The sequence below is a fragment of the Acromyrmex echinatior genome, chromosome 3 (genome assembly GCF_024713525.1).
Source record: "Acromyrmex echinatior isolate Ae372 chromosome 3, ASM2471352v2, whole genome shotgun sequence".
Classification (NCBI taxonomy): Eukaryota; Metazoa; Arthropoda; class Insecta; order Hymenoptera; family Formicidae; genus Acromyrmex; species Acromyrmex echinatior.
In genome coordinates, this window is record NC_141854.1 from 16,566,890 (window position 1) to 16,588,294 (window position 21,405).

General features: G+C 35.7%; 1 protein-coding gene across 4 annotated transcripts in view; it reads right to left on the reverse strand.

The window, feature by feature from the left end:
* cv-2 (crosveinless 2-secreting protein) overlaps nt 1–21,383 on the reverse strand; it is a 46,124-nt gene extending 24,741 nt beyond the window's left edge. For all 4 annotated transcript variants that reach the window (XR_015544598.1, XR_015544599.1, XR_015544597.1 and 1 more), the window contains exon 1: nt 20,871–21,383. The gene's annotated coding sequence lies outside the window, so the exon portion shown is untranslated. The remainder of the gene's footprint in view (nt 1–20,870) is intronic.
* Nucleotides 21,384–21,405: the final 22 nt, after the last annotated feature.

Genomic DNA, 21,405 nt, shown 5'->3' on the forward strand with positions numbered 1-21,405 from the left:
TGTGCATGAAAGTATATCAAATTCACAAGTGTGTAGCGAGTCTTAAGTGGAACAGCTCTATTATGGGGCGTGATTAATAAATATTCGCACGTCACGCAGGTATAAGAGGCCGGGTTCACCTGATCCATTCACATGTGCGTACACCAATGCTTCGACAATCGCGCCGCCATTGTCATTGTATTTAGCGGCGACAATGTCGGGCAACATTTATTTCAGATGAGAGAAAGAGTGTGTATAATATTTTAAGCATTTATTTAGGAAGGAAATACGTATGGAATTGGGAGATAACGACGCTTGCTCATACAGCCATTATTTGTACTCGTATATGCACTAATGTAATTACATTTAAATATAGAAATTATGACTCATCGTGCTTTGCATGTCTTCTTATCGCCAAAGTATCTTTTGAGTTGTCTTAAAATTTTTTCGATGTCAAATCTCATTTCTCGAATACATTTCTCAATAGTGCGCTAATAGATAAATGTTTCACATATTCTTATCGCTATTTAGTAAATTTTTAATCTAAATATTGTTAGACCCAATATATAAAGTTACAAATTAATATAAAGATAAGTCTTACGCCTATGACAGCAAATTTGTTTGGACTGCATATTAAAGTCACTGATCTAATCTGAGTGTAAACGTGAAATATTGCAAATATTTCGAATTGTAAAATAGCACAATAAAATGTTGAGGATTTTACAATTTAATCCGTTTCTATTTATATTAAACACAAATCTCTACGTCGGTTTAAGTGCGCACTGAGTGCATTCAACTACAGAATTCAATATGAGAGAGAGAGAGAGAGAGAGAGAGAGAGGGTGTGTTGTTATTATTATTTTTAAAACATTAAATTTTGAATGTTTTCTTTGTATCGATGAAACTTTTTATCTTGTACATTTATTCTTTTTGCACTTTCTTTACACCTTCGTTTTCATTAATTATTACTATATATACTCTCGACGAAAATCTATTGTTTTTCTCCTTTCGGAAAGACAAAGCTCGGAATTATACATGCAAATCTGGCATTTAAATAACAAATATTCTTTAGCTACTACGAAGAAGTCGGCATATGTGTCCGCAATTTTCGCCGTCGTCCTCTTCGCACGTACTATTCAACTATTAATAGTCATTACCACTTTCACTCAGTGCCGTTATTACTGCTCCTCCTCTCCACCATGACCGCCTCCCGGCGATCGTTCTCGTTTTGCTTCGGACTTTAATTAGGATTCCGTCATTACGCGAGCTCCGAGCTCCAGCTGCTTCGAATACATTTTTTCTGAGCGCATCGCTAATTCGCCGACTAAGCGTTCCGATCGAATCTCGGCAGCGGCGAATAAACTCGTAACAAGCGGCGCTCCAAAGGGAAGTTCTAGACTCACTGCAATACGCTAAATTAGATTCGCAAGCATCGTAAAGAGTGAATCCAAAGAAGCGTCCATTAGACTGACAGTTACCATCGACAAAGTTACTATTTCGATACTGAAAAGTTCAATACTCTTCCCTCCATAATTTCGTATCAAGACATTGTATTTATTATTTATGATTCATCTCTATGTTAATAATGTATGAAAACTGATACTATAATATCTATATATATATATATATATTCATCTGTTTCTTTAAATTATACGTTTCGATACCGTTTTTATAGTATCTATCAAGACACAGATATCACGGTTCTAAAATAAATAAATATCAATGTTTTTTTTTAAACGATTATCTTCATCGTCTATACATAGCGACGACTAAATTATCCATTCGTCAGGTATGCATTCCGTTATTAGTTGGTCAGGCTTCGCGAGTGAGTAGACAAAAATGTCAAGATTTGATTTACGAGGCGGCCCAGAGCACCAAAACTCCAGAGAAATTAAGCGCAGCAGCTTGATTAGTCCTGTGAACCATCCGGGAATGGTTCTTATGGACGTCGAAAATCTTCGAAATATGTAATCGTTTATCATGGGACAATACAAAATTCACGCGATAATATTTGAATGGCAGTATCGTGACACGCTTGATACTTACGACGACTACTGTAATTTCGAATTTGATGTCGCGTATAATTCATACGAATTAAATGCTCAGTCAAGCTAATGAATAACGGTTTATGACACGTGTTGTCACGACGCAATTGTATACGATAATTATGATCTATGTGATGTAACACGTGATGAAGCGAAGACAACGTAGAAAAAAAAACGCAATTTTACGATGTCCTCTGACATGAAAGAAGCTTTCGTATTAATTGTCAATTGACGTTACGTTGGATGTGTTACAATTATTAGGTGTTGGAATTAATTCGTAGCGTTTTACAAGTGATGGGAAGTACTTTCATTAATGTATTTTTTAATGCTCATGTGAAATAAATAACATTCTTTCATTAAAAAACGCTACGAATTAATTCCAACACCTAATAATTAATTTCTCCTGGTATTTATAATAACGCGATGAATTGAAATGTTTTTGGATTTTCTTCTGGCACGAGTTGTCGTGTCAATTTGCATATTTCGCTTTTAAAATTATTTCCATCCAGGAAAGTTTCAAGGAAAGCCACGGTAATTATTATTTTTTTATCATATGAAATGACAAAAGTAATATCTTTCTCTATAAGGTGCTAATTGCTGTTAATCAAAACGCTAATTGCACAAATTCCGTATCTTTATTACATTACTATACGTATCACATGTATGCTGAATTTAAGTGGCATGCAAAATACAAGATAAGAGGTAGGCTAATTAATGTTACCATCTCATGTGCAAAACGTTAGTTTTATTCTTTATTGCGTCTCTCTCTCTCTCTCTCTTCCAAGCGCAAGGAGGAGTATCTTCCTCCGTGCATCACTTGGGAATCAGCTCTCAGTAGTACAACACTGCTCCTCGCCCTCTCTTCAGCCCTTCACCTTTTTCCTCTTCTGCCACATGCGCCGTTCACGGACACGTGCTCATGTTTATGTGCCCTCTCTGCTACCTCTGCTTCTCTGTCTCTCTCTCTCTCTCTCTCTCTCTCTCGTTCTGCATTACGCGTCGTTGCACGATGTGCTCGTTTGCGCAAGCGTGCGCGGCACTGTGCACAAAAAAAATGCAGTAGCTTGCGCAAAAGCGCGAGCGAATAAGCGAGTAAACGAGCGAGCCTACGGGCTGGAGCGGTACACGTGCACGTGCATCGGACGCGAACGGATAGGGAACTAGGAGGCGGCAAAGAAGGGGAGGGGGATCGGCAGGCAGCTCGGTCACTTGCATTTATGAGAAGTGTATCGCGGTGGAAACACCTGTGGTACCGCGAGGCTGATTTAAATAGATAGTCGGCGGGAGGAGGGGGGAGGAGGAGGGGGGGGGGGATACCGATGCACCGTGATATACGCGGATCTATGATTCCTAAAGCCTTCCTCGTCTACAATAGTCGCACAGGTTGTGTCGCATGTCGCAGGAAAATTTGTCGCATGTCGCAAGAGCGTCGGTAAAGCCGGTTCTACATTAGTTGCAAGCCGATCGGAAGTTTATTGCGACAGCCAATATAAAGCGTTTATTTCAAAATGCAAGCTTCAAATTGGTTGTCGCAACGAACTTGTGAACTCGGCTTGAGTCTAATGTATAACCGACTTAAAGCGTCTACAATAGTCGCAACGATTGTTTGCACGCAATTCGACAACAAATTCTGAACGTCAACTTGCTGTGCTGTGATTGGCTGAGGTATGATTGATTGAGACACGCCTGTTGCAGTCGCAGAAAGTTGAAGTTGGCTCAACTCCGTACGACAAGAGCTCTTGCGACTACGACGATCATGTGACTGTATGCGATACTTCTGTGACATTTCATACGACATGCGACACAGCTTGTGCGACTATTGTAGATGAGGCTTTAACGACGATTTCGCGCCACGAGACATGAGTGTCGCAGAAGTACAATTGAGGAGATGGGCGGAATAAAAGCCTAATTACAAAATCTGGATATTAATAAAAATTAAAATAACTTGCTACTTTTTTATTATACATAAATGAGTACAAAATAAATTTATGTAATGTCTCTTTAAGAAGTTACATGTTACAATACTTTTTTATCGATCAATAGTACATGAAAAAATTTCCGGCTAATTGCCAGAAATAGAAATATCTAAGTAGAACTGTGCCTTTATTCTGCCCATCCCCTCAATTAATTGATTTGAAATAATAATAATAAATTATTCAAAGGCTCCAATATTTAACAAATAAATTAAGGAGAAATTGCCAATGTGAGCTAACACAAGATGTTTTTTTTGTGAAAGTAATTGTCATATATTAAAGATAATAGTTTTTACAGCTTAACGATATTTTTCACTTCTGACTGTTTTTACTGTTGACAACAGTTTATTTTATTTTATTGGAATGCTTTTATAATTAGTCTATATTATGTTCATACTTGAAAAGGACACAATTATGAAGTCGAAATGTCTCATAACTCATTTTTTTAATATTTGACAATTACTGTTACAAAAACAGTATTAACATGTATTGACTCACATTGGCAATTTCTCCTTAATTTATTTATTTAAAATGTATAATGAATAACTGTGTATTGTTGGATAAATTAAGAGATATAAAAATGTACTTTTATCTGCTGAATACGAATCTGTTGGCAAAAGTTGGCTTTCATGTTATAATTTTGAAAAGAATAATATCAAAGAGGCCAAAAATGTGATCCCCTTAGACACTATTTTTCTTATTCTTAAAATCCTGATAATCTTTGCCAACGGCGTCGTATTTAGCAAGTAAAAATATGTCGAGAATGACTATTCACACTCGTGCTGCAAAGTAAAAATTCCTTAGTGTAATTAATAAGTAAAATTCGATCATTGTACATACAGGATCTAATAATTATTTTATTTAATCTTATTCCAGTGATTTATGTAATATAATTTGACATTAATTGCTATAGAACAAAGCAACGTTTATTCTCGCGAATAAACGTCAAGCTAAAAGAAATATTTCGTAACCATGAAACTGTGTATTTTTTCTGTGATTTTGCGCATTTATCGGGACGTCTTTCTCGCAACTTTAGCACAGAATATTGCTGCAATCTTCGGTATATTTTTACTGCGGCTGTATATTTTACCGAGCGTGTGCCGCACACCCCATGTCTGACTTTGTCGAGAAAGTTACGATTCTCGTGGATGTTATTCTAGGAAAGAGAGAGAGAGAGAGAGAGAGAGAGAGAGAGAGAGAGAGAAACAGTTACGGCGCACAGCAACTGTAAAATTGTTCGCGCGACTTGTAATTCTTAATGTAACCATGCCAGCTTTCGAAGGGCGAGGTAAAAAAAGAAGCTAGACAATCACGACGGAAATGAAAACTGCGCCATAAGAAACGAATGAAAAAAAAAAGAAAATAAAATTGTTTACAAATACTATACGCAGTCTGACAAATAAAATACTTTAATAAATGAAATAAATAATAATATACTAAATAATAATGCATAATTTATTAATACCTAAACATTTTCAAAAAATTTACAATACTCTTGATGAACATAATTCACATATCAAATAAATTTTTTTCCTAAGTAGAAATAAATTATTTTTATAAAAAAGGAATCTTTAATGCGCAAAATATCGTATAAAATTGTTTAAAAATAGATAAACTGATAAAAAAATTTCATGGCAGAAGAAAAACATAGAAAAACATGACATAAAAGTTAAAATATGTGTTACAACGAATATTTGAGAAGTTTGTTTCTTTTTTTACAAGCAATTACGATTGTCGCGCGAATGTCGATTGTTTCGTAAAAATAGACAATAAATTTTAAAATATTGCCTACTTAAAATAAAATAAATAATCTTTTTCATACAAGCGAATTTTAAAAATCTACTTGGATAGGAGTTTTATATCGTTTTTATTATACTTTACACATCTTCTCTCTTCCCGTACTTTGAAATTCTAATGATTATACATATATAAAAGATCGTACACTTTTATTATTCTGTATTACATTATTTTCATGATCATGTTACATGTACTAAGCAACTCTGAATTTAATGTTTTCAATCTTCCGCCTTGAATCATTGCGATTGTGCATTGCACGACGCGACGGAGAAAAGAGAAGAAAAAGACTGGCCGGAGGAGTAAAAGCGTTTTACGATTACATCGCGTATCTTTTTCTCCGTGTTCGGGCAAGGATGAACCCGCGAAGTTACGGGATTGAAAATAGAGACTGACGCGTGCATTATTCACGTCGTGAACTTTTCAGCGTCGACCGTGATATGTACATAGCTGTGGCAGTTCACCTTCTTCTCAGTCGCGACCCTTCCAACTCCAACGATTCTAGTTGTAGTTCATTATTTCGACGACAGTGATCATTATTCAGAAGTTAATAATAATCGATCTTTTTTTATTATGTGTTTATTTGATGTTGGGTAAACACATTGAGGTAATTAATATTATAATTTTGATTGATGTAAACACAAAAAATATACATACTGTACGCAAATAATTATTTGCTATTGTTTCTATATAATATTTCGAAAATTTATATACCTACAAATTTTTATTCAAAATGTATTCTAATAAGTTTAATACTTCAATCAAGATTATTAAATTAAAATAAATTCGATTTTCTTATTATAAGTATAAAGTCGTTTCTTCGAAGTTTATGATTTTGTCAATTTCTACGGTATTTTAGTATTTTACATAATCAAGAAGCATGACTGAAGTATTTCTCAGATTTCTCTCTCTGTTTCTGAAGTCAACGAGATGTTAATAGCAGTTACATGTAAAACATAACAGATGTGATTCTAATTAAACTAGCGAGATCAGAGAGCGCAATCTTACTGGCAACGAACAGTCTGTATCTTTGTTTGAATCAATTAATCGGGATATTAGTTTCTCTAGCGCGAGATATATTTTTGGGTAGATTGTATATTTTTTTTTTTCGTAGATTCGCGGCTACGAAAAGAAGAAGCGCATCGAATGGAAATTGTAATTCCCGTGAAATGTTATTCCGAGGAAGACAGTAACGAGGCCTTCGTAAAAATCATTTCCGTGGATTACAATTCTTAATTTAAACACGCCCGTTGTATGGTTATCCAAGGAAAAACGAATGAGATGATCGGCGGCAAAATCCTTCACATTATGTTGCATAAAATTAGACTCATGTTCGCAAAATAGTACGTGGTATGAATTGTAATATTTAAATATCATAACTTGATATCGATGAAAAATCGTTTATAATACGTCGCGTTTTCTTTATTTACATTATTTATAATGTTGCAATTTGTCAAAGAGACTTTTTACAATTATATATTGCCAGAGTAGAACCTATTTATATATATCGACTATTATAAATAAGATTTTTTTCATTATTTCTTTATTGAATAAATACGATAAAACCTACAATTTAATTTCCTTCATCATATTCTACAAGATTTTCATAAAATATAATAGATCATAGATTAACGTCAGACATAAGAATTCGTAGAACATATTAGTTGGACTTTTTGATTAATTTGTTCATATATTTTTCCTTTTATTATCAACATCAGCGCTATCCGATTGAAATATGACTCGATTATCTTCCTGTTTATCATTTATCTTAAAATTAGCTTTTTATATTTAAAATTCTAAAGTAATTTCATATAATTTTACTTTTTGAAATCGATTCCAATACGCGCATCATAATAGGTATTAGTTAATAGTTTTAAGAAGAATTCCGAAATATCTCGGATATTTAAATTTTAAATCTTCTCTGCGTCTCTTCATAAAAAAAGATTCCTTTTGTACGTTTACGGTTCCACGAAAAAATCGCGGAACGAATCGCTCTTTTTTCCAGTTTGTGGTCTTTTTCGTAAAGATCAACTCAGCCACGTTCGCGGAACTTGTTACGTTTGAATTTACTATTGGAATCTTCGCGACTTCGAAGAAGCATGAGCGGGTTTAGCAAAAAACGCAAACTCATAATTTCTGGAAAATAAAACAAAAATAAGAGAAGTAAAGCGAAATCGTCAAGTGCGACTTCAACTGATACACGATGTTTTTTTTTTGTGCGAAAATATGTACATATTCATTTAATTCAAAATCGTATGAATGATACTTTTAATTATACTTTAATATCTTCTTTTAATATTAATATCTTATTTCTGATGTACAATATTTATATTGACTTTTAAGTTTTATAAAAATTACTTTTATTTATTTTTTTTCCCTAATTGTATAATTATATAATTTATTACACACTATTGTCTAATACCTATTATAATTGCTGAATGTATTAAAATTGCTGAGTTTTTATTAAATGAAATTCCTCAGAACAGAAGGAAATATAATCACGATGTATAATTTGCTAGCGCACAAACTTTCTTCGTCTATTCCGCTAACAGTGTATGATTTATCAGACACGTGAGTATTAAATTAATTTGCTGAGAGACCGTTTAGCATGGTAATTGCTTCTTGTTTAACAATAATATTGGCATGTTTTTATAGGCCGACAAAGAATATAGACACACATATAGGACTACATTTAGTCACGTATCAATGCGAGCCTGTAATAATGAATTATCGTTCGCTAAGCAGTAATAACTGCTTGTTCGATGCGGTAATTATCGAGTACGAACGGCAGCGGTAATCGTTCATTTAGCAATCGTTTGTTGTAGGCTAATGTAATGCAACATTAAATGCGCCGTCGTCGATCTTTATCGCGGGCGGCGTTCACGATCTCTCTTCACGACGGAATATGGGCGTTCCTCGCGCCACGGCCGATAAAACACGTGTTTCAAATTTTCCGCGGTACAGCGACGGTGGCGTGGCGTTTACACGTTTGCTATAATTATCAATATTGTTATGCCCGTATCACACTAGCGATTGCGTCCGCGTTTGCGTTTGCAGACTTGCAGTTGGACGTTTTTTTTTTTTCAATCACACTAGTGACGATCAGCGATTACATTTTGTCAGGCATTTCCTGCAACGCATATGAAAAAAATACAAAATTATCAAAGAAGGAATTCACATTTTTCCAAGAGATATTGTTTTCAATTTTCGCTTCGATACATGAACTGGTTACATGACTACAAAGTCGCTTTGCGTCTCGATTATGAAAAGTAGACAGATGTCTAAAAGGGAATCGTGAATCGTAATCGTCAGCATCTCTTTTCTGATTGGTCGAAATGCAGACGCAATCTCCAATCGCTAGTGTGATACAGGCATTACACGATCACCGATCGCGATCGAGGATCATACACTTACGTAGGAATAATGCGCACTTACAGGATAATTGATGAACAATCATCGCTGAGAAAACGAATGCTCCGTATCGGTTATTCGTTATAATCTTTGATTTATTGCGATCGCGGTCATGTTTATGTTCTTTTTTTCTTCATAAAGTCACAAGCTGATAGCACGGTGGAAACTTAAGCTTCAAACACACGATTTGTAAGGCAAGAGAAGTGCCGCGGCGTTAGTTTCAGGAATATTTATCAAATTCCGAAGTTCATTCTATCTCTGGATGATTGAAAGTCATTAAGAGGCGGCTTTTCGAAGACCCCTTTCTATGCCATGCGCGTAATAATTTATGCACATAGAAACGCGTAGGTCCGAATCGTTTCTTTGTGAATCAATATTGAAATTTCAATATTTGAACTGTTTGAGTGCTCAAGACTGCTCATACCGTTCATCAATGTCACTTTTTGTAAACTGCACGGTTCTTATTTACCGTCACGTGTAATAAGAGTTTGATTTAGAATCGCGTGTTATTTTACAGTAATATCATTAAACGGTCAATCAATTGGTATCAACATAGTTTACAAGCGTTTTTGAATTTAAAAAATATTAAGTACTATACCAAGCTGTCATGAATTCAAATGAGTCTTTCTCGGTTATATTATTCACAGCAGTATGCATTATGTAATAGTATATGATATAATAAAATTCCTGCCGAAATATAAGACGTCACAAAAACAGGAATTTAAGTTGATAAACATATGGTTCTCGGAAATTCAAATTTTTTAATGCTAATAGAAGCACAGAAACTATTTCTATGTTTATTCATTAAGTTCATATGATTCCTGGATCGCGGATGTTAAAAGCTACAGACTAAGTTTAGAAGGAATCGGAATATAAAAATTACAAACCGTGTAATATAAATTAGATCGAAAGAGTAGAAGACAGATCGGTTAACTAGAATTAAACTAACGCCCGTTTCCAAAATAGATTAATTGTAATCTTGGTTTTTTATCTTTTTCCAATTTAAAAAATTAGATTACTAATTTTTCCTTAGCAATTTCGAGTTAGATATTTTACATATTTTAATTTAGAAAATGGTAAATAATAAATTAAATCGAGATTAAAGTTAATCTAAATAGAAATGAACATTATTAATATTCTATCGATATATCGATTAATTTTAATTATAATTCAATATTACTCCTTATTTTTTTTAATTCTTAGAACTGTAGAAAAAGACGACGAGTTAGTTAAGCCCAAGATTGAAATACGTACTACATCGGTAGAAACGGGCATAAACAGGTGTTGGAGAAACCGAGCCTTATTAATCGGCGGATAAAACGGCGAGACGTGTTCATGTAAACGTGAGTGTTGCGCAAAAGAATTCTGTCAGGACGATGGTGGCGATGCAAAAGGTACAAAGTGACGGGAATATGTTCGTGGCTTACAATAATTCCGATCGCGCCTCCGCGAGGCGTATATTAATACCTAAGATTCTCACCTGCGCTCGCCGCGGAATCACGAATGGAATTGGAAGTCACTCGTTTGTGCGCAGCATTCAGCGAAAAACTCGCGATGTCGTTTTTGCAATCGCATAATCACACCGACCGCGGCCGCGGTTGCAAACGTGTTGGTCACTTGCCGATGCACGGAATTTTTCCTTGACTTCTCTCGACAGTCTGACTTCGCTCGCGCTGTAATCGTACAACAATGACGCTTAGACTTTCTCACGCTATTCGCGCTATTTCTCTATGGAGAAAACGATTGTTATCCTCGCTTCAAATGTATCGATCTCATTGATTAAATAGCCGAGATTTTTTTTTTTTTCAAAGATATGTAAATGTTATGTATTCAGTATTTTAATACTCAGTATTTTAATAATTCAGTGTCTGTTTATATTATTTCTATCTCTAAACGGAAAGGACGGTTTTGCTAAAGTCTATCTAAGAAATTTAGTCATTATATTATATACATCTGAAAATAATTTTATTGGACCATCAAAATAACTATGTAGGACTCAAAACTGGTTGTTGGAATGTCAAAATTTTTTGTGGCACTGCTCATCATGCTTGAGATTGTTGTTTATGTAATTATTTAGATGGTTCAACAAAATTATTTTTAGATCTGTATATAGTTATATTTTTAGATACTTCAGCAAAATCGTTCTTTCCCGTATGTGTAATAAGAGCAATGAAAATTCCATAATGCTCTCAATAAATTAGAGAAAAGCTATTTGAGTTATGCATGCTAATAAGAAGCATATTTTTCTCACCAGTCAATATCTCATTTGCAAAAATTCCTGGAGACATGATTCGTGGGCGATTCGTGGCGTTGATGAGGAGACACTGAATAGTAGAGGTAAAACTCATCGTAAATTATGACCGTACACGTTACACACGGCAGAAAAATGTTAAAAATGCGAGCGGCGAAGGTGGAATTTGTGTAGGAATAGTAATTTACGAAATGTAGCCTCTAATCTTTCGGGGAATCATATACTTACGTACGACTCCAATTTATATTCGTACAAATGACTTACTTTATTCACAACTTATCGTTACGTCGTAAATTTTTAGACACCACTGATAAGGTAGCGACTAATTTTAGATGATGACTATCGTTTGCCGAGCGGTTGATGCAATTTAAATCCATCTCATTCGACTACTATGAATATTTGTGAAAGAATTCGGACGAAAAACTTGAGAACTTTAAAGTTGATATTTCTTCTGAAAGAATTCCGGCAAGATATATATATAAAACTCTACATTACGTAAATAAAAAAAAATTACTCCAGATCTTTGTTTCTCAATTGCAGCCTTAAAGTATGTAAAAAAAAATTTATTTTCTATCTCTTTCAACATAAAGATGATAAAAATCTTGATATCTGTCTTGAAATTAATCATAAAAAATCTATCATAACAATTATCGTTGAAGATTTATTGTTTCAAACAGTCATTCTTATCATCATCATCACATCACAGATCATTCGATCCTGTTTAAAAAATAGATAATTGATGACGCTTGGATCTAAGCCTCCATTGGATCTGTCCTCGTGGATGATTCGAGATTCAAATATTTAGGCCGCCACTGTAGACACACAGAACATTACACGTGCAATCCGTTATCGCGGCCTTCCACGCTCGACCAAATAATATCTTATGCATCCTTCGCCCTTAATGGACGAGCCGAGTCTCGCTTATCTCTGATTTAAAGCGGAGGATAATACTTTCGATCGTTTCGCCGTCGTATAAGAATGCATCTGGCGGTCGGTGAGTCAGGGGTTCGGTACACGAATAAGAATTCGACCTTACGTCCGCGTTTGCCTTCCTTCGTTCCCTTCCTTTCTTCCCTTCTTTTTCTCTCTCTCTCTCTCTCTGTCTTACTCCGCCGTCTGGGTATATAATAAAACGATTGGGGAAAGCAAATGAATATTAAGACGATTACTTTAATGGATTTTGATTGAAACGATTTTATCGGAGCAATGAAAGTAAATATCTGCGCTCGCGCGCGGCCTGCTCGCCGAATTACGACTTCCAACGATTGCATCTTTAAGTTGCACCTTCGGTCATTTATTTAAATTAAATTCACGCTCGCGACGGCAATTACGAAGGAAGATATTTCGCTGGTCGAAAAATTCATGAGAAATAATCGGAGTGATGTTTATTACTGCATTTTATTAATTACAATATATCTTTATCTTAAGATAAATCTTTATCTTTTAATTATTTATCAATTATTCTATCAATTGTTGAGTTGACGAAGGTTGTTGGATTCTTTAAAAAGTCCGACGTATCTTCTTCAGCTCGTCTTCTTTCAATTGTCAATTAACGGCATAATTTCAAGAAGCACTCGCAAAAGAATTTTAATTAAACGTTACGCGAGATGGTAAGAAGTATTTACACTCTATAGATATGTTAAAATATTAAAATTAAAGATAAAACGCCTCTAAATTTTCTACAAGCGCAACACGACTGTGAGGAAGTTCAATTTACTTTTAGACGTCATTAATTCTTGCGAAATTCAATCTCCCAACGCGTAATCCACTTCGTCGCAAGAAGGCGGGACTTAATTTTCGAAGCGGTACTCGATTATTATCCGTTGCCCATTCAACGCGGGCAACATGAGACTATGGACAAGGACGGAGATGAGATGACGCGCGCGTTATACAGATTTAATCAAGCCGAGAAAGTTCGACTATAAGAATTCGTTTATGAAATCGAAAAGTGGTATTAACGTGGTATAACGTACGTCGCGTCGGCCCTCCGATCCGTGACGATAATTGACGTTGGATATGCTTGAAATGTCTAACATGGAATAATAATGAAAAAATAATAATGTCTATTATATTGTAAATTACAAAATTCACGTTGAAATTAATATTAAGAAACAATAGATAATAACTACTATATTGAAAGTATAAACGTAACTTGGATTGAAAATTTCAACAAAATTATTTTATGTTGTATCCGACTATTAATCATTATCAAAATTGTTCTTATTCTTTTGTACTTCCTGGAAAAAAAAAAAGAAAAGTCAGATATTTGATCTTCCTTCATCGGAGATTTTTTTTAACCGAAGGAAAATCAATGTACGCGTAAAGGATTTATATTTTTTAGCGAAATTATCTTGAAAATCGACACTAAAATCCGAAAAATTGAAAATAATACGTTAGTTATTAGTAAAATTAATCATTTTCTGAACCCAGTTACAGAGTAGTTTCGTCTTGTTGACAATCAGTATATCATTGACAGTTACAGTCGTCGAAAGTGATGACAATAGGGATCAAGTTGAAAGCTGTACATTGCACAGATGCGAAATAAAAGATTCAGATAAGCTGTACAAATTTCACCGCCCAACAATAGCTTGACGACGTAGGTCGCCTTGCCTTAAGATGTAGGACTTGTTACTGCTTAATTGAAGTTTAGATTAAAATGCAAATGTCCAATATATATGCGAACTAACATGACGGTGCAACCCTTGACCGGTTGGAATATCAACGATAGATATATGGAGACATATATACATCTCGAATTACCTGCTAATCGCCTGCGTCAATTTGAAAGACATTACTTGTTACTTCAATTGAAAATTCTCTCTTCCTCCATTGTCATATAATTATAATAAAATAACTTTTTAAAAAAACGTTAGTTTAACTTGGAAAATGAAAGTCAAATTCCAAATAAATACTAAAAATAATGTTCTCAACTCTATAAAAACATTCCGAATTTTCTCTTTACATAGAAATATATTTTTTAATTCTCAAAAATATCTAGTTTAATCAGGTTTGCCGGTTTACGACTTTTATATTATTTTATTCAGTCTTCTTATATTTTTTTCTGTAATCTATATCTCATGAATTAGTAATTAAAAAGTCAGTTATGTTTATGCGTATAAATATATGTTGAAATATTAATCAGCAATGGCTACGTTCAGCAGAAAAAGCAGTTTTATAATTATTGTAAAATTCTTTAATATGATTGGTTTATACATTTAAATCCAGTGAGGGCAAAACAAATTATATTAAAGAATTTTACAATACAACAATTGCAAAGCTGAATGAAATTAATATTAATTTATTAGCTATCATTATGATTTGCATAATTTCGCAAAAGGACAGTTAATTACAGGAAAGACATGAAATGATGTAATGAAGAATTAACAATAATAATCTACTTCCTTTTTATATAAATATCAGAATTAATAAACATCAAGCTCATAATTTCTTCTGCTTTTTGCGATTATTTGATCCTTGAATATATCCGATGTTTATGTGTGTGAGTGTGTCTGTTAACAAAGTCATTGACGCATATGATTTGCGATATTAGCAAATCGAGCAAAATGAGTAGAAACGTAACACGGTTTTAGATAATAAGATATCAAATTATCACGATCTACCTAATTGTTATAATTTTTAAAACAACTATAGAAGAATTTAAGATAATTATTAATTTTATTTTATAACTTTATAATTTATTAAGCTCACATAGTAACCACATAGTTTCACATTTCGCGTGAAAACTATGTAAAATATATTTATATTAATATTATAGTTTCATTTTCTCTTTCTATATTCCGTCAACGTTTTGGCAGCAATCTTGCCTGAATGAAGGATATCGGAATACAAGATAGAAATTTAAGACAATAACAGCAACAAATGTGATTTCATCAATTTTTTTATATCGTCGTTCGCTAATGTCGTTCGATTTCAAATATCAATGAATGCACAAAATAAAATTTCATTTTCTAAATTAAAAGTGCACTTGACCTCTCCGGTTCTTCGAAATAAAAGCAAATGACTTGACTTTTGTCAAGTCAATTATTGTGCCGTCTATCTCGTCATTTTTTCTTCGTTTGCCGAAAAATCCGGTGAAAATCGTCGTAAGTCTTTTCTTCGTTGCACAAAAGCGCGCGTTCGTGTACACTCGGGAAGAGACGCGCGCGTGCGATTAAGTCGGAGAGAGAAACCGTGTGTAAATCGAAAGGCGCAGAGAAGCGAGAGAGAGAGAGAGAGAGAGAGAGAGAGAGAGAGAGAGAGATAAAGAAAGAAAGAGAGAAATAGGGAGACAGAGGAAGAGGCAAGAGCGAGAGAGGAAAGGCTTCGACCTCGCATGCTCGCTCGCGCGGCTTTACCGGAGTAAAGTGCTCCTCCTCGGCCGCTCGATTCCTCTGAGGCCTCCGAGGAAGAAGCCGCTCTCGCGAGATCGTCCTCGGGAGATCGCGATCTCTTTCCTCCTCGATCGTACCTTTGAGCCCGTGTTCTTCAGTCATTAAATCCGGTATAATCACGGTAAAGATTCTCATCTCTATCGTTATGCGAGAGAATCAACTTACGTTACTTATCTTAAATGTACTTTTATAAAGAGAGTAGAATTCATCTTCGTGTGTCTGTACATAATAACAGAATCTTTCTTTTGTCACAATTGGCAGAAAGTGCAACAGAATAAGCGAAAAGGTCTCTGTTGTCTGCGTTTCTCCGTTGCAAATTGCTCGTATATATATTTTTTTATCATATTCCGATCGGAAATATTTCATTATCGTTTTTATTTACGTAATGATTAATACATTATGATTAATCATTTTCCTGCGATTTTACTTATAATATAATGTCGTATTTTAATGGAATTTAATAATAATAAGAATCATAAAGAGAACACGGTAAATCCTTTACCGGGTCAACGTCACTTACCGTTATAGGAAGATGAAGGTGAAGCGCAATATAATTCTTATTTTCGTTATTTTCTCATATAAAATTTTCATAATTCGCGTTACAGCACTTTAGAGTGATTGCGCATCATCGCTTATTCCGAATTGACTTTTTTCATGTTTCCCAAGGAAAATTTCTAGTTTCATAGACTTTGTGTGATACACAATATCCGTCCCTTCTCTACTTCAAAAATAGAGAAAGGATCCACTCCGGGAACTCGTAACAAAACTGATACTCCGAATTTGAAACGAAAACAATGTCGATTCGCGATTTCGAGATGGAAGGAAGTAAGTAGCAGATCACAGTGCACACTTTCAAGGGTCGCATTCGTCTTTCTACTTCCGTCATTCGACGAAACGTCATTGAACGTTTTAGTTTCGCGCGCAAACAATACGTTCGTCTTTTTATTCCTACACCAGAACTTTTTTTTTCACTTTAGCTAAACATCAGAGATATATACCGTTTTACATTAAGTTCCAAAAGTGTACATTAATTCAGCTGTAATAAAAAAACAGACTTCGTTCTCTTTCATTACATTCTACTTCAGCCTGATGGGGGTTCCGGTCGCGAATGAGGTGGACGATCGATCTTTCGTCGTGTCAGAGATCACGAGCGGTTTCGCGACAGCGTCGATACGGCGCGAGAAATAGCGACGCGACGGCGGCCGATGGTTCGCACTGTCGAGAGGTAACTGGAAGTAAGTGGCACGAGCTGTCGCGTGCAGCCACGCCGCTGCAGAACGACAACACAACATAACAGGTGCGTGCTGGCGAGGAAGGGCTCGACCTGCGTGTGCGTGCGTGCGTGCGTGCGTGCGTGCGTGCGTGCGTGCGTGCGTGCGTGCGTGCGTGCGTGCGTGCGTGCGCGCGTGCGCGCGTGCGTGCGCGCGTGTATAGGCCGTATAGGGATGGGATTGAGTCGATATCGCGGACCTACAAGACGTCAACATTTGCCGGTGTCTTAAATCGCTGAAAAATATCACTCGTGATAATTGCACCACCTTCACGAATCAGCGCGAGCTGTACGTCGGATAATCGAAAGCTGTATGGTTATCCCGTCAAATTGGCGCCGCGCTTATTGTACGCGTAATATCTTTTAAATCCGACGAATATCGTTAAGGAATACTGTTATTTTCGCAGCACTTTAAAAGAAAATGAATTTTTGACACTAGAAATACCAAGCGATCATTATTGACTCTTTCTATTTTATAGATTACGTTGTATTATATATTTCTTGTGTGAAAGATGGGATATATTTCTATGTGAAATTGTTTAACTTTTCAATAATGATACTTTTTATACCGATAAAATATTTGAATTTTTATTACTTTCTTTATTTTTCTGGTAGTTTATTTGTTTGGTCTTTGCAGTAAGTAGTTATTGATTAATCAAAATGAATTGGAACGATACTTGCGATGTTAATTTCTTAAGTAATTTAAAACTAAGTATTCTGCACTTTTTACATTGTAATATTTTTGCAATAAAGATGACGTGATCGATGATATAGTTGATTACGATTAAATTTAATTGATGGATAAAGTTGGATAAAAAAAAACTTCTAATTTATTCTTGTAAACTTTCTTTCTACATTAAAAAATAATATAAAATATCTTTCTATTAAAATAACTCTCGAAATGTTTTATTATCATACTTTAAGTGAATAAAATATCTAAATTTTTATTATTATACAATAATTATAAATTTTTATTACGCATTTAATATTTAATTTTAAAGTTGCTGCGCGTATATCATTTTAATCTATTATTATTCAAACCAAATGACTCGTTTCGAAATCATTTCATTATGTATTTTACATTAGTCGACTTAAGCGATTGAAAGCGGTCGCGCGAGATTTATCGATTAAATTGTTATCCGTTTATCGATTTCGTTTGATTAATCGATTGAGTCCCAGTGGTTTGCGGCTTGATCGATTAATCGGTCCGTTCCTATTGATCGGATAAACGATTAAACCAGTAATCTCTCACGTGGCTCGATAGATTCAATTGGATGAATTGGCTAATTGCATTCGATAAAATTTGTTTTCTTTCATCATTTGTTTCTACCTTCAGAACATTTTATAGAAAAACTTAAAACGTTATTCTATAAATTTATATATTTTTCGGAAAGAACGGACATTATTTTGTTAAAGGATTCGGTTTCATCTCGCAAACTTGTTACTACTTTCAACGGAAGAATAAAATATTCCGATGCCTGTAAAGCAAATCGACGTGTCATGAAAGTCGATTATATATCGATGGAAATCGTTATGTCATGAATAACCGATTGATTTCGCGATCTCGTCGAAATTACGTATTCTTTTCTCCATTCGCACCCACGCAATACACTCAGGCATACATTTCGCCAGGCCAACATGGCTTTGGCGACGATCATTTTTTGAAAGTGCTCCCGCGGTTACGCGTAATCGGTCGATCGGTCGATCGAGTGCGAATCCGATCGAGCAGCTGACATTGACGATTCCCCGCTGGATTTCTCCGCTGTTCTCGCTCACGATCTCCATGATTTCGCAAAAATTGACGTTTTTACATTGTTCCGTTCGAATCTAAGCGTCATCGAGGCTTGGTATGCCAAACGCGATTGACGTAAACAAAGATCAAGAATGACACTTTCATCCCGCATTTTGTTAAATGATGACTCACTAGCTTGAAATTCGATTAAACCGACGACTATTTTGCGCTCGTATTCAAGGTGAATAAAGTCGCGACACGTCCGCAACGTCTCGTCGTTTAATTACGGTGATTACCATATTTTCCTAGAAAAAATAAAGGATACGCCTGAATACTTTAGAACTTTATTCTTAAAACATTTTGAAACTAATTTGCGAGAATAATTGCCTGCGCATTAATTTTTGAAATTTTCTTGCGCAATATATTTGAAATAACTCCCAAGTATCATGAATGAATTGCAAATTTGGTTATTAAAAATCACTTTTTAATCAATCACTCATTTTAATGTTCTTTTTATCGTTATTCTGACTTTATTGTTCCGCTAATATTGCCCTTGCGTAATACTAAATTTATCGGTTATCTCCGTAAACATTCTCTCATTAGTGCGACATTGAAATGCTAATTAGAAAGGAATTTCCCGTAATATTATTAAATAAAAGACAAATTAAATTGGATTATGAAAAAATAAACAAATCTAAAGGACAGCTACTTGAAATGAAGGATTTCATAATAAAAGATACGATAAGATATCATAACGCGTTACGTTTAATGCAAAATACATTAAATTTCGAGGCGTCTATTTAATTCTTATCTTCCATCTGAATCAAAGATACTGTCTTCGAGAAATAAAAGTCGTTCAGGCGCTCTCTATTTTTCTCTTTTTCTCTCTCGGGCGACAATAAATATACTTGGCAATAAATGTCTAGCAAAAATGTTCGTTCCAGAAGCGGACACTCGCTGTTAGGCGAATCAAACGGACGAATCGAGATCTTACGAATTAGAGATTGTCACCGAATGGGAATCACGTGACATCATCGCACGTGTCTCTATCGATCAAGTCCGATAATTCTCGCGGTATCTACGCGGCTCGCTTTCCTCTGGATGATATCACGTGTTAAAAATCCACTCGCTATCCGGCCCGAATCATCCGTCACTCACCACACAATCCGCATTCTCAGTGTCATTTCCTCCGTCTCTTCCTTTTTCATCCTCATCGCGTTTAAAGATCACTTTAATTATCCCTACACGTCACGCTGAAACTGTGCAAGGGATCCTTCGAATGTTACGCAATTAATTTATGAAAGAAAATTTCTTCGAATAATACCGGACTAGCTCTCAATTTTAAATGTCAACTCTTTAATTTCTTATTAAATGTCAACAGAGAAAGTCAACTTAATGATAAAAACTAGAATTGACTAAGATGAATGTGACACAGCTAAGAATCGTCATTTTCAAAAATAAATTTATCAACATTTTCAATGACTTATGATTATTAATTGTCAACAACACATAGATGACTTATCGCTCTTCTCAGTAAAATCTTTTTTCTACTGTGGAGTGGAATCTAATTCTAAAGAATGACAAAGAGTGACGATTGAGTCAATGTTGAAAAAGGTCAATTGTTGATTTTTGAGAATGAGATTTCATTCTTCAAGTTTATAGATATATTCTACTTGAAAGATTTTAAACAGTTAAGAGTTTCATTCCAGAGTACATTGAGAAATTTTTTACATTTCTACAACTCGGACGTTCCTTCTCTTCCTCTTCCTCACATCCTACTTTATATTCCATCTATTTTATCTTTCACTGCAAAAGCTAAATGTGACGATCATACTTAATTATATTTTGCCAGAAACTTTTATCTCCTCCAAGTGATTTTTCCCGAGATATAATCAGTTTCTTTCCGTCAGCCTGTCGGCCGTCCACCGTCCTGGAGTATCGTGCCTGGAGGTATCCTCGAGGATCTCGTTCTCGGCGAGACGTGGATACCCCCCGGCGAACGCGACAAGCGATCTCACACTCACCTGCGAGTAGGTATTCCCTCGTCGGCGTCGGCGTCGGCGTCGGCGTCGGCGCGCGTTGCTCTTCGCCTCTTTGCCTCTTTCACAAGCTCCTTCTCAACTGCCGTCTCAACACTTTGACGACCCGAGTTGTCGTCGTGACCGCGGAGCACAGACGGCGACGCACCTCGATCGCCGCGGAATCGCGTAACGATGATGATGATGATGATGATGATGACGATGGTGACGACGACGGCGACGACACACCGCACTGTTCGCGACTGATTGTGAGATGCGGCCGCGGCGATCGGCAGCAAGAGCGTTTCCCTCGCGCGCGCACTCGCGGCGCGAGCTCATTTGCGGCGGGTACCGAAGACACCGCGCGAATCTCGGCTCTGGTCCTCTCCTCTCTCCGGCTGGCTCTCTCTCTCTCGGAGGCTGAAGCGGCAACGTGTGACCTGTCGTGCGGTGTCCCGTGTCACGTATATACCCGGCGCGAGCTCGACACCGCAAACCTGAATGATTCCGCGTCAGCTGCTCGTCGCAGCTGCACTGAAGT